The sequence below is a fragment of the Hyaena hyaena genome, unplaced genomic scaffold, assembly GCF_003009895.1.
Source record: "Hyaena hyaena isolate Hyena2069 unplaced genomic scaffold, ASM300989v1 scaffold_1222, whole genome shotgun sequence".
NCBI classification, from domain to species: Eukaryota; Metazoa; Chordata; class Mammalia; order Carnivora; family Hyaenidae; genus Hyaena; species Hyaena hyaena.
This window is the reverse complement of record NW_024081859.1, coordinates 431,382-436,915: the sequence shown is the minus strand read 5'-3', so window position 1 is coordinate 436,915 and position 5,534 is coordinate 431,382. Positions and strand designations below refer to the sequence as shown.

The 5,534-nt window shown below is 45.7% G+C and overlaps 1 long non-coding RNA gene across 1 annotated transcript in view; it reads right to left on the bottom strand.

Annotated features, from left to right (window-relative positions):
• The window catches only part of LOC120224689, a 5,088-nt gene extending 3,379 nt beyond the window's left edge, over positions 1 to 1,709 (bottom strand). The window contains exon 1 of the long non-coding RNA XR_005526640.1: positions 1,600 to 1,709. This is a non-coding gene — a long non-coding RNA (uncharacterized LOC120224689). The remainder of the gene's footprint in view (positions 1 to 1,599) is intronic.
• Positions 1,710 to 5,534: the final 3,825 nt, after the last annotated feature.

Below are 5,534 nucleotides of genomic sequence, written 5' to 3'. Positions count from 1 at the left end.
TGCATCGTCGAGGTAACAGGAAGGGACGACGTATCTGATCGCCTGTGGCCCCCACAATGGTGGCTTGTCTCCGTGAGAGGGGGCCCACGGGTTAGGTCACAGCTGAGTGCTCTGCTCCAGTATCTACCATAAAGTCAATGGGTCAGCCCCCCACCTTCATTCTGACCATGGGTTCCCGGGGGCCTAGCAAAATAGAGCCTGGTCTGTCCTAGTCCTCCTCATAGTCGTCCATGGCGGCTAGTCCCACAAAATCATTCTTGGGGGCCCCATGAGGCTGCGGGGCCAGTTGGTATCGGTCCTGGACCAGATGGCCCCTTTTTTTCTGCTTAGGACCTTGCTGAGAATCATCTGGTCACTGGGGGTACTCACTTTTCCAGTGGCCCTCCTGACGGCACAAAGCACATTGATTCCAGCCTAGTTTTGATCTAGGGCGAGACACCTCTCCCCGCTGCTCTCCTTTCTGGATTCGGCCCTTTCCCTCCGGGGCTTTCTCCTGGGGGTGTCTTGATTGCTCCACCAAAGCGGCAGCTAATAAATCTGCCTGTTTTTGCATCTTTCGGCGTTCTTCCTTCCGTGCCGCCTGGTCACGGTTAATGAACACCTGGGTCGCTACTTCTAGCAACTGACTGATATTCATGCTAGTGAAACCTTCTAGTTTTTGCAGCTTGCGCCGAATATCTCCCTGGGCCTGGCCTACGAAAGCCGCATTAATCATCCATTCGTCCGCTGGTTGGCGGCGTTTCTTCAGGTTCTCCTGACTGTATGGGCTGTTTAACCTCTGGCCGGTATTTGGAGGTAGCCGTGAGGCGAGCCAGGATTACTTTACAGCTCTCTTCAGTACAGACTTTTAGCCAAGGAGGCCGGGACAGGACCAGGTCCTGCCAACAGTCAATATAAGGAAATTGGTCAGGGTGGCCTGGGTCCCCTGCAATGACTCTGAACACTCAGCCAACTGGTTCCTTATCAAGTGAGCCCTCAGAAGGCCAGCCCACCCCAAAGGATGGCCAGTCAATTTCGCAGAATGTCCGGAGCTTTTCAGGAGTTAATTTTACACCATAATTTCCTGAATATCCCTTTTTGAAATTCCTCAACATACACTCTAGGAGAGTCGGTTTACTCTGCTTTCCACCCATTTCCTCCCCCTAACAGACGACTTTCATGCACAAGAAGGGGAAGACCAGGGAAGGAGGTGGACCAGGTTGGAAAGGACGCACACCCGCTTTGTCCGTTTCCGGCCGCTCTCCTCTTGGAGATATTTCAGGCTCCTCTTAGCATTGATGGGTTCAGTTTCAATCCCTGACCTGGATCAGACTCCCTAGGAAGTCTGACGCTGCCTTAAGCCTTATGAGGTCGCCACGGAACTGCGGATCTGGACTCAACACTCGCTTCGGCCCTTGGTCAGGTTGGAACCTTCCCTTTGTCCTTCTCAGTCACACACATTCACATAACGACTCCAGCCCTTCGCCCTTCATCCAGCGCCTTAGAGTTGCAGCTTTGTTCCTCTTCCCTTGTGGACTTACTAGTGCAACTCTGGGAGGTGATCAGGCTCCCCTTCTGCCTCTTAGGGGCAGGTCCACCAAAACGCACCCAGGTTCTTACCAGTCAGATGGGCGGCGCTCCTTAAGCTGGTTCCTGGGCCTCGGGTTCCGTTAGCGCACACAGGGCCCTCTCCCCGGCCCGCCGGGATAGGCTAGTCCCCTACGGATCAAGAGGTCCGCCGGCGCCAGGTGAGGTCCCTTCTCCCGCGCTCTGAGGCTCGTACCCTGGTGGCAAGGGAGGTGGCAATCCACCATCTCCGAGTCCCGGGCGAGGCCCCCAGGTAATGTTGCAGGATTCTCGCTCAGAGAGTCGTGACACCGAGACTTTTCTTTCCAGGAAGCAACTTTATTTTGCTGGCACAGCTCAGTTGGGTTCGTACCCAAAAGAACTGAGCGGCCCACATCATATGGCATAGGTTTTTTTATGCGTTTTCTATTTCTTTGTCTCCCATATATGGTAATACACATAAACATGCAGTCTGATTAAGTTGTTTCAGTTTACAGGAACATGGGGGATGTAGGCAGCTGGACTCATATCTAGGTGACCTTGAAGTCTTCTCTTCTCTCTTCTTCATTTTTTTTTTTTCTCCTTAGGGAGGGGTTCCTACCACAATATTGGTTTGCAATTTTACTCTTTCTGCAATGTCTTCAGTAAGTTCGGGTATCAACTATTTAAAAAAGAAAAAAATAGTAAAAAGTTAAAAAGTGTAAAAACACTAAGTTCAGATATCAGGTGTCTTCATTTTTTTTTCAAAGATCTAGAACAATTTAGAAATTATCTTTTTTATTTTCAAACAAAATTTCCCTCTGAAACCATATAGGCCTGGTGTATTCAGGGTTACAGCTCTTTGATAACTTTCTCCATATATATTAAAAAAATTTTTAATGTTGTTGTTTTTCCTTAAATTTACTTCCGAGAGAGAGAGAGAGAGAGACAGCATGAACAGGGGAGGGTCAGAGAGAGGGAGACACAGAATCCGAAACAGTTTGGAGCTACCTGTGAGCACAGAGCCGGGAGCGGGGCTCAAATGCACAAACTGTGAGGTCATGACCTGAGCTGAAGTCGTAAGCTTAACCGACTGAGCCACCCAGGCTCCCCGCTCCGTATATTTTATAGATAATGGTCTGTTTGAGCTTTCTAAACCTAAAGAGGTCAATTTAGGTTAACTTTAGTTCCCTGAAAATTATCCATTTCACCTAAGTTTTCAAATTAATTTGCATGAGAGGTCTGCAAAATAGTCTTTTATGATTTATTACATTCCTTCTGTTTCTATAGTTACTTTTCCCTTGTTATTTCTTATTTTGTATGTATGTGTTTTCTTTCTTTTTTTTTTTTTCTTAATTAAATTAGCTAGTGGCTTATCTATTTTCTTAACTATTTTTGAAAACCAGAAATTTTGTTTTACTAGTCAGATCTACTGTTTTTCTACCTACCTCACTAATGTTTTTTAAAGTTTATTTATTTGTTGAGAGAGAGAGAGAGAGAGAGAGAGAGAGAGCCAGAGAGGGACAGAGAGATGGAGAGAAAAATTCCAGGCAGGCTCTGTGCTGTCAGCCGAGAGCCCAAGGTGGAGGCATATACTCACAAACTGTGAGATCATGACTTGAGTCAAAACCAAGAGCCAGTTACTTAATCAGCTGAGCCACCCAGGCGCCTCTGCTTATATTTATTATTATATTTTATATATTTCATATTCCAGACTAGTGGGGACTAGTTACTATTACACACACACACACACACACACACATACACACACACACACACACACACTTTTTTTTCCTCAGTTCAACTATACATTGTTCTCACTCAGGTGCTATCTGAAATCCATCATGAGAGAATATCATGAAAGATAAGGAGAGCTTCATATTATATTCAAGCATACATTCCAGTTTTTAAAAAAATTTTTTTTAAATGTTTTATTTATTTCTGAGAGAGAGACAGCATGAACAGGGGGAGGGTCAGAGAGAGAGGGAGACACAGAATCTGAAGCAGGCTCCAGGCTCTGAGCTAGCTGTCAGCACGGAGCCTGACACGGGGCTCGAACCCACGAACCATAATATCATGACCTGAGCCAAAGTCAGACGCTTAACTGACTGAGCCACCCAGGCCCCCATATTTCAGTTTTTTAACCTTTGAATAAACGAGTTCACTTTTATTTTCTTGTCTAGGGATTAGAAAGCTTGGAAGGGGCTGGCATGTGGGCAGGTGTCCTGACATGGATGGGCTGTGACCTGCTATTAGGAGGCCTGTGCTGAGAACGTGCTATCAGAGCCTGTAACAGAGCTGGAAGGAGCTGGAGTTAAGAGTTAGTCTTTATATGACACTGAAACAAAAGCACTGTCTTTCCCAGGAGGATTTTGGAAGGATGCAAAACGTTTCGGATCTTTAAGACCGTCACAAAGGGCTTTTTTTGATATACCTACTTTAAAGGGTGCCTAGAGTTGCTCCACTTGCTCATATAATAACACTGCATGTCAGTCACCCGGCTGTCAGGAAGTACAGAGCTCTGTATGAGGCCAGAGCCAGAAAGTCTCAAACACAGTCTGTATAAGCAGCAGCTTCCCCTGAACTCAAATGACATTTTTCTGCCTCCAGGGCCCTGTGGTATTTTAGCATCACTTCAGTGTAGATTCTCAGAGTTAGCGAGACTATCTGCCACCTGTGAGTTATACGCTCCCCGAGAGTGTACTTACTACTACCATGGAGGGACTGGGGTGGGGCGAATGAGGAGAAGGGTATCTTTATCAGTTACCGCCCTAATCCATCATTGTGAACAGGTTTTGCCAAGGTGACCTACCCCGACAGAGTGATGCCGGAGGCACGCCGTCTGGCATCTCGGTATAGGAAAGTGTTGAGAATCAGCTTTAGTGAAATGATCTCCTCAGAGATGATGCTTGCTTGCTGGCCAGTCGTTTCAGTTCATGAGAGCAGTGTCCTCGTCTCTTGTCACTGTAATCCAGTTCTGTGTCCCGAGACCAAACACAACACCCTTGAATCCAGCTAGCTATTGAAAAAGCTTATTCCAGGTCAGAAGAAGATATAAGCGAAGGATCCGGGTAATTCAATTCTAAGCCCCTCATAAGCACATTTGATTAACAGGGCTGTGTCATGTCCAAATATAATGTAGGACATACCTATAGATCATTTCACCTGGATCAACTTCTTTTGTGAAAATTATGTTTGTTCTTATTCTATATGGAAAATATTGACTCTATACTATAGTAAAGATGATTTGGTATTTTAAAAAATCCTATTTTTTAAACAGGAATTCTGTAATAGATTCCAGAAGACCGTTTTCATGGGGTCACTTATACTTACATGTGAATCTGGGACAGTGAGAGGAGGAGATAACCCTGGGCTCCCTGACCCTCTACAAAATCCGCTTATCCATCCATGGATTTCTAATAAATGGGCTAAGAGGAAACAGAGCTTTGAAACAGGAATAGTCAAGAGTTTGCTTCTAGACATGAGGAGCGGTCAGGACAAGTAAGTTTCAAGGACAGATGGGATCCATTATGAAGGTCTGGGGCAGCTTAGGAGGTTTATTAGTTATCTATTGTTGTCTAACAGATTATCTTAGAGCATAGCTTAAAATGGTTATTATCTCTGAGTTTAGGGGCAAGAATTAGGCAGCATCTTAGTTGGGTGGTACTTGCTTATGAGACTGGAATTGAGTTATTGGTTGAAGTTGAGGTATTGGCTGGGGCTGCAGACTTCAGAAGGCTTGACTTCACTCACGTGGCGATTGGCAGAATGCCTCTGTTCCTTGTCATGTGGTCCTCTCCGTTTGTCTGCTTGGTGTTCTCCTGACACGGTAGCTGGCTTTGTAAGAGAGAGTTATAAGTCACATGCCAACATTTCTGCAATATCCTATGAATAATATGAATATGAATCATCCCTACCTAATGTGAAAAAGGACTACAAAGGGTGTGACATCATTGGGGGCCAGCTACCCGTGAGAGGTTATGCCAGATGCCAGCCTAGAAAGGGAGAAT